Genomic DNA, 11,222 nt, shown 5'->3' with positions numbered 1-11,222 from the left:
CAGCAATAGTTCTCCAATTTGCTTTTGAAAGAAGAGAAATATGGCTCTGTTCCACCCGGCTCACTGGCAGTCAGAGTTTGAGGTTATCTCCCTTGTTCCCTGAACATTGCTGTTATCCTGTTCTTTTTTCAAGGTGCACAGATTTCATATCGTTCAAACACACATGCTCTACAAACAATTTGCACAGTTAATGCAATTATCACAGAGTCCCGGGGTGACATACATACTCCTCAGCTTATGAAGATGATGGGATTATGACATTAAAGTAAAGATAGGCACAGGAAATCACAAGGGTATTGACTGGGGAAGTGATACGTGTCCATGAAATCTTCACAATTTATGTTCAGAGACTGCAGTAAAGGCAGGCGTAAGAAATTATAAAAGCATTAATTTGATGAACTAATAAATGTCCATGAAATCTTCACAATTTATGTTCTTCTGCCATGGCTTCAGCCAGTCCCTCCCATCGGAGTCCCTGACTTCCTGCAACAAATAAAAATGGACACATTACAACTGACACCACAGAAATACAAAAGGTCATTCAAGTATACATAAACACCTCCATGCAAAACTAGAAAATCTAGCAGGAATGGATAAATTTAGAACCTCTTTAGCTGGAATCAGAAAGAAATAGAAATCCTGAAGAGACAAATAACAAGCAGTGAGAGCAAATCAGTAATTGAAAAAACAAACTGCCAACACACACACAAAAAGCCCAGGGCCAGATGGGTTCACAGCCAAATTCTACCAGACATTCAAAGAAGAACTGGTACCAATTCTACTGAAACTATTCCAAAAGATTGAAAAGGATGGAATCCTCCCTAACTCATTCTATGAAGCCAGTATCACCTTGATACTAAGCCAGGAAAGGAGATAACAAAAAATGGAAACTACAAACCAATATCCCTGATAAATATAGATGCAAAAATCCTCAACAAAATACTAGTTAACTAAATCCAGCAGCACATCAAAAAAGTAATTCTTCATAATCAAGTAGGTTTCATTCCAGGGATGCATGGATGATTCAATATACACAAGATAATAAATTAAGTACATTATACAAACAGAATTAAAACCAAAAACCATATGATCACTTCAGTAGATGCAGAAAAAGCATTCAATAAAATCCTGCATTGTTTTGTGATAAAAATCCTCAACAAACTAGGCACAGAAAGAACACACCTGAAGATAATAAAATCCATATATAAAAAACTCACAGCCTACATCATACTGAACATAGAAAAGTTGAAAGAATTCCCCCTAAGAACCAGAACAAGACAAGGATGCCCACTTTCACCACTTCTATTCAACATAGCACTGGAAGTCCTAGCCAGAGCTATCAGGAAAAAGAAATAAATAAAGGACTTCAGAATTGGGAAAGAGAAAGTCAAACTCTGTTTGCTGATGATATGATCTTGTAACTAGAAACCCTAAAGACTTCTCCAAAAGACTCCTAGATCTGATCAATGATTTCACGAAAGTCTCTGGTTACAAAATCAATGTACAAATTAGTAGCACTGCTATACACCAACCATGACATAGCTGAGATTCAAATCAAGTACTCAATCCCTTTTACAATATTTAGAAAAAAATAAAATACCTAGGAATATGCTTAACTAAGGAGATGAACAATCTCTATAAGGAGAACTTCAAAACACTGCTGAGAGAAATCATAGATGACACAAACATATGGAAATACATCCCATGGTCATAAATTGGGGGAATCCATATTGTGAAAATGACCATACTTCCCAAAGCAATCTACAGATTCATGCAATTCTAATAAAAATATTAAATAACAATAGTATTTTTCACAGATTTAGAAAAACAATCCCAAAATTCATCTGGAGCCAAAAATGAGCCTAAATAGCCAAAGAAATCCTAAGCAAAAAGAAGAAATCTAGAGGCATAACATGATCCAACTTCAAATTATACTACAAGGCTACAGTAACCAAGACAGCATGGTACTGGTATAAAAGTAGTTACATAGACCTATGGAACATAATAGAGTACCAATAAATAAAGCCAAATACCTACAACTGGCTGATCTTTGGCAAAGCATACAATAATATAACCTGGGAAAAGGATACTATATTCAATAAACAGTGCTGGGAAAATTGGATAGCCACATATTGAAGAATGAAACTGGATCTTTATCTCTCACCACATAAAAAATTAACTAAAGATGGATTAAAGATCTAAATTTAGGATCTAAAACCATAAAAATTCTAGATGAAAACCTACGAAAAACTCTTCTGGACATTGGCCTAGGCAAAGAATTAATGAGTAAGACCCCAAAAGCAAAGGCAACAAAAATAAAAATAAGTAAATGGGGCCTATTAAACAAAAGCTTTTGTATAGCAAAAAAAAAAAAATAGAAAAAGAAAAAAAAATCATCAGAGTAAACAGAAAACCCACAGAATGGGAGAAAATGTTTGTAAACAATGTATCCGACAAAGGACAAATATCCAGAACTTATAAGGATCTCAAACAAATCAGTAAGAGAAAAACAAAATAATCCCATTTAAAAGTAGGCAAGGAACATGACTAGAGATTCCTCAAAAGAAGATATACAATTTGCCAACAAACATGAAAAAAACTCCTCAACATCAATAATCATCAGGGAAATGCAAATTAAAGCGTTAAAATACCACCTTACCCCAACTAGAATGGCCATTACTAAAAAGTTAAAAAACAATAGATGTTAGTGTTGATGTGAGGAAAAAGGAATGCTTCCACGCAGTTTGTGGGAATGTAAATTAGCACAACCTCTATGGAAAACCGTATTGAAATTTCTCAAAGAACTAAAAGTAGACCTACCATTTGATCCAGCAATCCCACTATTATCTACCCAAAGGAAAAGAAGCCACTGTATCAAAAAGACACCACCAGCACATGTTTGTTTATCACAGCGTGATTCATAATTGCAAAGATACAGAACCAACCTAAGTGCCCATCAACCGATGACTGGATAAATAATATGTGATGTGTGTATATATATACATACACACACACACACACACACACACACCATGAAATACTGTTCAGCTATAAAAAAGAATGAAATAATGTCTTTGCACAACTTGGATGGAACTTGAGGACATTATTATAAATGAAGTAATTCATGAATCAAAAACCAGATTCAGCATGTTCTCACTCATAAGTGGGAGTTAAGTTATGGGTACGCAAGGACATATAGACTGGTATAATGGATACTGGAGACTCAGAAGGGGGTAAGGTGGTAGGGAATGAGAACTGAAAAACTGCATGTTGGGTTTGATGTTGGGAAAAAGCTGAGTGTTGGGAAGAAAGTTAAGGCAGGGCTTGCATAATGTCCTCTGGAATGTGTCTAGACTTGCTGGCTCCTTGCTTCTAGCCCTCCTAGGCTCTTGGATCAATTGTATTCCCATTATCTCAAGTAGCAGAACATGTTCCATATAAATGCTAAACCATCACAGCTGTAGATCGTGCACCTGCCCTTTTGACCACCACATTCTCACCACCTGTTTCTTTGTTGGATTACCAATAAATAGCATGAACTCCCAGAGCTTGGGGCCTTCGCAGCCTCCACAATTGTGATGGCCCCCTGGTCCCACTTTACTTCTCAAACTTTTTTCTCAATTCCTTGACTCTGCCTAACTTTGTTGCCCCCACGACCTGGTGTTGGGTCTGATCACCCCAACAGTTTGATGTACACTAATCAGGTGACAAGCACAATAAAATGCTAGACTTCACCACTACACAGTTCATCCATGTAACCAAAAACCAATTGTACCCCTCAAGCTACTGAAATAAAAATACATTAAAAATAAGTAGTCGTTAAATATCCACACTATTCCTGCACCTCACCAGCCCTTACAGCAATCCCCAATATGCAGCCTGTGTCCATGTTCCATAGTCACAGGCTATACTTTACATAGACACACACACATACACATGGTATTAGGTACAAATAACAATTAACAGTCCTCACGAAAATTCAATTTCAATTTGAGGCTATGGTTTCTATGCCTTGGAATGGTTTTAGACTTCAAAACTGAAAAATATTCCTAAAATCTCACTTCCTTAAGACCAAATTTTGATTACATGTTCAGTTTAAGCTTCTGAGTCTAAAAATGGCTATAAGGTAAGTATTTTTTAAAATAGCCAATTCAGTGCAATCTCTCTCCAATTTGGCCAAGTTATGTAGTAGAAATTATTCCTAAACAGACTGAAAATCTATGACGACTTCCAATGGTCTTGCCTACCTTACTGTGTTTATGTTTCAAACAGTCAACAGAGCCTTTACTTCAGAGGTCAGTTGCTTGGCAGTTTTAGCTGCCTCTGTAATAGCCTTGCAATACAGGCCCCTTCTCTTCTTATTCAAGTGTGTCTGGAAGTTTTCTAAAAAGTGAGAAAGGTACAGAAGAGAGAAAAAAAATGCTGGAGAATTGAACCATAAAATACAGTCCTCCTACAGGACTAAAAGGCCGTTATCTTTAGTAAGAACAGGGGCTGGCACCAAGGGAAGTCATGTATCTTGGCCCAAACAATGTCCCCAACACATATGGTCCTGCCATGTGGTATGATGCATTTAGAGACAATTTTGGAAGATTCATTTTCAAGGAATTACTGAAATTTTCCTCTTCCTTTGACGAGAAGGAAGTGAAGGATTTGGAAGGTGCATGCATACTGCCTGGAGGAAAATGAAAGCTTTCCGAGGAGCTACATTCAGAGTTGGATGATTTCAAATCATCTATGCTATCAATGCTACACACTGATGCATGGGAAGTGTCAGATATCTTTTGGTTTAAGTCCAGAGATAATGCTTTTGCTGCCCTTTTTGTCCAATGTCTATGGTTCATCCAGTTCACCAGGAGCATGCATTTCAGTTGGGTCCTGAACCTCTCACTGCTGGCCTCTTCCCGGCCTTTTCAGGGACTCTGATTTTCAGAAGGCCTTTACCTGGTGAGCGCATAGAGGTGCAGCAAGACTGGAGTTGGGGACCATCTCTGCACTCCACACTTCCTCGAGTCCTGTCTTCAGAGAAGAGTCATTTTCTTCATTCCTGTACCTCTGTGTTTTTAAATGAAACCTGGGCAGAAGGGCACCTGACTAGGATTCTGATATTGACCCATGAAATGGACTTTCGAATGTGCATTTTTGGAGTACAGGCTTCAGTTTGCTTCTCTTATGCCTTTTCCTTGGCAATTTTTGACAATTCCCTGAGCTTTTGCATGATCCATGTTCTTACTCTAGGAGCTGATTTTTAGTACTTAACTGAGCTTTTGACCTATCTACCTGAGCAGAAACATTTACTACTCTGCCTCTTCTGTGAGCAGTATTTGAAACCATAACCACAGAATTTCGTCTCTGGCTTTCATTTTGGGTTTTTCCATCCACTTTATGGCCAGTTTTTACTTTTTTGTTCACAGTAGGTACATTTTCATATCTACGTTTTTTACTGTCATATTTAGCAGTCACTTGCAATACTACCTTTTCTAATTTTATTTTCAACAACAGCATTTTTTTTTAAACATTTATCACATACGACTTGCCTAGGTCACAGTTTAATGGGATTATTGAAGTGGGTTCTTCCCCAAATATCTTCGTTTGGGTAGCTTAATTTTCTGAGGAGGGGGCTGAGGTACTGATTGGTTAGATGAATTCTGATAGAGCAGGGAGGATAAGGTGGTCCTTCATGGGAAAGAGGTGATGTTTTGGAAGTCCACAGGCTTTCAGGCAAGCTTAGCACACGAGGTAGGGCAGGAAAAAGGTCACTGGGAACAGTACCATTCACTTCACACTTGACTTCCGTCCCCTCTTGGAATGTATGAGGTTGAAGCTACATGGCTACGGGTTATCTTTATAGTCCCTTTTGGGAAATACTGTCACAGGGATGCGAGCCCAAACAGCATCACCAGAAGAGCTGTATATGTTTCCCACCAAAAGTTGGGCTATGGCACCAAATGTTTCATGGTCTCTTTTGAACAGATCCACGAGGACCCCGGAGAAGAGCGTCTACCCGAGGAAGGACGACAAGATGAGCACGTCCTCAATGCAGCGTGACCTGCACCTCCGAGCCCGGGGTCAGCTGCGACACCAAGAAGTCCCCCCCTCGCCGCCCCTGCCCGACGGCGGCACGAGTCCCCAGGTGCTGCGGCAGGAGGCATACCGAGTCTCCTCGCACTCCTCAGGAGCTGGGATGCTTCGGAGGCGAGGCAGGCAAAGGCGGGTAAGGTCAGACTCTTGAGAGGCGTGGCTGCCTCAGATCCGTCACCCTCTCAAGCAGCTACCCCTCAGCCTCCAGCTCCGGCCCCTCTGCCTTCAGGCTGCGGGCAAGCTCCCCGCAGCGACAGCAGCGGCATTGCCTTAGGAACGGGCTCCTGGGCGTCGGCCTCACGGTTGGGCACAGACACTTCAGGGGCCGTGACTGGGAGGGGATCAGTGCGAGCCTCGCTGCTGGGGACAGATTCTATTCCCAGCCCGGCCTGGCCGGGGCCCCACTCCCTGCGTACGCTGCTGTCTCCGCCGGTGCAGCCTTGGCCGCCATTTTCCTCCCGTTTTTTCCTCCTTCACCTCGGGCTGACTGGGCTCTAACAAGTGGCAAATTCTAAAACCTGGAGTGGACCACACTTGTGAAGCCGCCCACCTCAGAGAGCGCTGCCCCAACAAGTTGGCATGAAACACCTGTTGTATAGATTTAAAAATTAGAATGAAAATGTTTTTAAAACCCAACTGTTAGTATACTTAATGTTGGGTTCTGGCAATGGATTGTGGTTCTTGTTTTTCTATATTTTTCCTTTTCTTTAAAACAGGCATTTGATTCTGTAAGGGAAAAAGTAAACATTATAATATTTGGTAAATATATGCCAACTGTCCGCAGGCCCAGATTCTAGTATAGGTAGTGTGTGATGGGTAAGTATTTGGCAATGCACAATATGAGTTTGGGAAATCTGCCTACAATGTGATAATCTGCTTAGGATGAACCCTTCATCACACAGAATGAACTCATTATTTTTTAACTTGTTGCAAATTATCTTCCATCTGTTCTTTGTCTGCCCTTCTGATATCATCTTCCTTGATATTCTGTGAGTTTTGTCTGTGTTTTCTACAGCATGATCCTAATATTTTACCTATTGTCTTTCTCACATATGTGTGTGGATGTCTGTGTGTTTGTGTACGTGTGCATGTACTTGTATGTGCAAATGTGTACTTCTGTGGGTATGTCTGTGTATATTCCTGTCTATATGTGTGTGGTTAAGTGTGTGCATTGTTTTTGTGTTCATGTGTATATATTAATTTTTATTCATCTAATGACTGTTAAATTATTGTCTTCTTATCTATCTTAGTTACCTATATCTTATCTACCTATTGTACAAAGCACGAATCACTTCATCACTTTCAGAATATTATTTCAGTTAACAAATTCAAATGAACATCTAATCAGGAATATATGCCCAATGCCTAAAACATGCTAGGAACTATGGAAGTTACTCTACTTACCAAGGCTAAAACTTACAGTTTCTGATCTTAAAAAAGTTTATTTTGCCTTTAAACAATGTTTTCTTTCTTTAAATTGGGAAGATATATGACTAAAATGTAATTTATTTTAGCCACTTAACCAAAATTATACAATCCCCCCAAATTTCTCAACATTAAATAAAAACTTTAAATTCCTTAAGTTTTCTAATAATCTGACTCAGGTGTTCTTTTCAAGGTCTCACTGCCACCCCACACTCCCACTTCCTGACTAACACAGGTTCTAGTGGTCCTGAGTAATTCACTGTTTCATAAATATTTATTCCTCCTGAGTTGCCTCAAAACATTGAACATGCTATTCTTTTTTTGCCTATCCACTCTCTTTTTTCCAATTTCAAGTCATTTAAATCTGAACCAACTTTTCCAAATGAACACAGAATCCACACAGTAATGTATACCTCCCTAATACTCTTTCTTTAGATTGTACCTCTTGTAACAATTCGCACAGTCTGCATGAGTCAGTAATTAATTCTATGCAGAATGTCAGTGATGTGCTCATCACTCTGTTAGGCACTAGGAATATGACACTAACAAAAGGTACACTCTTTTCATCCACATGGAGTTTAGAGTCTAGCCGTAAAGGTGGACATTAAATAAATTATTTAAAAAATAAGTACACCATGAAGAGTGAATAAATTCCGAAAAAAGATACAAAATACTATGAGAGCTTGAAAAAAGCATGTTTGTGTTATTTATGTGGAGAAACAGTGCTAGATGGCAAATGCTTTGAGGGGAAAGACCTTCTACATGTTACCTTGTATAAATAGGAAGCATTCAAATAATATTTTAATATTTTAAAGATATTAAGTAGTTAAATATTTAATATTTTGAAGATTTTTTTAAATAAAGCTTAATTCTGTTTATATTAATAAAGTGGAAAGGCTGGTTTTACAATGAGGCTGCTTTTCATATTATTTAACAATGATACAGCAAGCAAAGGAGAATAAGATTCTAATATAACTTCACCATATTTTTTATTTCAGCCATATCATTTTGTGTATATCATACAAATAACTTAGAATAACTTTTTTAGATGATAACCACAATTATTGTTCTGTAACTTTAGAAATAATCTATCCTAAAATAACAAAGACTCTTAGTGAATAAAGAAGATTGACAAGTGCACTTAAAACATTAAAATTATTCTGGGAGTAGACTCAGTCACACTAATTAAATGAACATCATGACCTTACCAGTGTTTGGCCATCCATGAAGCCAGAAATCTCTGTGGATTCAATGTCAACCAAAAGAGCATCCAAGAAAAAGTCCAGCTGTGTGGAGACATCTTTGGACAACACCATTTCTGAAAATATACTCCAATATTAAACTTGATTATATTGCATTTCATATTTTGTTTTGCTTTTAAGACAGAAAAAAAAAGTTCAAGCATTCATTTTTTTTCTGCAAGATTTTATACAATCATTGCCTAGATTTAATACAAGTGACTTATAATTTTTGTTATCATCAAGCAAAGCTCAAAGAATAATGACAATATACTAGCAGATGGATAGAGCAATTTAATCACCAGACTAGTAATAATTTGATTTCCTGAGTCCAATAACTCAAAATATGGATGTATTCACTGAGAAATTAGGTGTGAAGTGAAGAGAACTTGAAACCTTAGAGAATAGTTATTTTCAAGGTCTGAATTACTATGTGGTTTCAAACATGCTTCTACCTCTCCCCCCGTCTCTTCTCATATTATTTCCATGTATTCTATCAAACCATAAAACACTAGATCTGGGCCGGGCGCGGTGGCTCAAGCCTGTAATCCCAGCACTTTGGGAGGCCGAGACGGGCGGATCACGAGGTCAGGAGATCGAGACCATCCTGGCTAACAGGGTGAAACCCCGTCTCTACTAAAAAATACAAAAAGCTAGCCGGGCGAGGTGGCGGGCGCCTGTAGTCTCAGCTACTCCAGAGGCTGAGGCAGGAGAATGGCGTGAACCCGGGAGGCGGAGCTTGCAGTGAGCCGAGATCCCGCCACTGCACTCCAGCCTGGGCGACAGAGCGAGACTCTGTCCCAAAAACAACAACAACAACAACAACAACAACAACAAAACACTAGATCTGGTTCCTGTCTAACAGATCTTACTGCTTCCCTGTAAAATCTCTTTTTCCAGCATGTTAAAATTATGGAAGAGAAATTAAAACATGACCGGAACTTGTGATACTATGTAACTTCTGTAAGGTACTTGAGGTCAAGAAATTTGTCTTTTATTTTCAGATTTCAAATTTTATAGTCTTGGGAAAAAAAAAGACAAAAGGCATTCAATACATAAAAGTACAAACATCTAAAAAGGTATTACTATAAATTATACCACCTATAAGTTTAATATAAATAACATTTCAGGCATATCTCTATATCACTATGTATAGTTAGATGGATATACAAATAGAAGGACAGATGGGCAGAAAGCAGATATGTAGACAGGTGGAAAGACTAAGGAATGGATAAACATGGTCTTATAAGACCTGAAATACAGTACACATGTCATTACAGTAAAAATTAAATTAAATTCTATTTAAGTTTTACTTCATAGGAAATTAACAGAAGGGGAACTTAATTAAAAACAAATAATTTCCAAACTCTAAATGAATGTTTTATCAACACAAGAGATATTATCTTAAATATTATAAAGTTAGCTATTTTTAGCAACATGTTTAATGTATACATTATTTCACTTCCTGTAAAAAAAAAAATTAAGATAGGAACTCTCTTGCTATTCCTCAATCTCATGTTAGTTAGATGTTATGTTCTTATTTTTATATTATCAAGATTTTCAATGTTTATTTTCTCCTTTTAAGCCATAATTTTGGCAGTATTTATTTTTTATTCTGTTTTTTTAATATATTCATTGCTCACCACCAGCTCCTTTACCATACCTTTCTGAGAACTTTATTTGGATGCATTTATTGGATAATAGATTTCACCCTTAAATATTATAAATGCCAGTATTACCTTAAGATGCTGTGCAAAATAAATCAATCCTTATTGTTTTAATGCTACAAAAGTTTATTTCTTGATTACACCAAATATTCAATGCATATCATACAAAGAATAAGTCTGATAGATGCTCACTTCAACATTTGTTTTCACAATTATTTTGGTAGGAAAATAGGATGATAGTGAATAATGAAATGACTGCTAAAAGATGTACATCATTTCCACTCACATAGAAAGGGAAGGCAATCTTAACACGTACACCAAAGGAAAGCTGGAATATAATTGTAATTAGCCACAATAATAACCCCAATCTAAGCTTCTAGTCCCCAATATTTGGATCACTCTTTCCTGCATTTAAAATATACTCAAAGGGGATAGCCTAAAAGTCCCATCTAGTCATAGCGTCAAGTTTGCAGAGAAAGCCTTCTGTATGATGCATGATAGTCTTTCCCTTAGGAGATGATACATGGCATTCTATATTACATTCAAAACTGGCTTTTCCTGACTTGCAAAATTGTGAACTGCCAAGCCACACAATTTATTTGGAGAATACCTCAGGTGCAGAGCTTATTCAGTACTGGTCTCCCATTTCACAGAGCACTGCTACCTGATCAGAATGTTACCTATTCCCACCACTAAACATCATGACATCTGCCTTGGAATGAAAACAACAACAAAAAAATGAACTAAGAAGACATGATTTTTTGGCCTGCACACTCCTGATATAAAAAAAAAGAGATAAATGGTAAGAAGG

The 11,222-nt window shown here is 37.8% G+C and overlaps 1 pseudogene; it reads right to left on the bottom strand.

Moving 5' to 3' along the window:
• Positions 1–350: 350 nt before the first annotated feature.
• Positions 351–5,830, bottom strand: LOC100423355 (PWWP domain-containing protein 2A pseudogene; annotated as a pseudogene).
• Positions 5,831–11,222: the final 5,392 nt, after the last annotated feature.

The sequence above is a fragment of the Macaca mulatta genome, chromosome 17, assembly GCF_049350105.2.
Source record: "Macaca mulatta isolate MMU2019108-1 chromosome 17, T2T-MMU8v2.0, whole genome shotgun sequence".
Classification (NCBI taxonomy): Eukaryota; Metazoa; Chordata; class Mammalia; order Primates; family Cercopithecidae; genus Macaca; species Macaca mulatta.
Note: the sequence above shows the minus strand (reverse complement) of the source record. Positions and strands in the feature narration are given on the sequence as shown.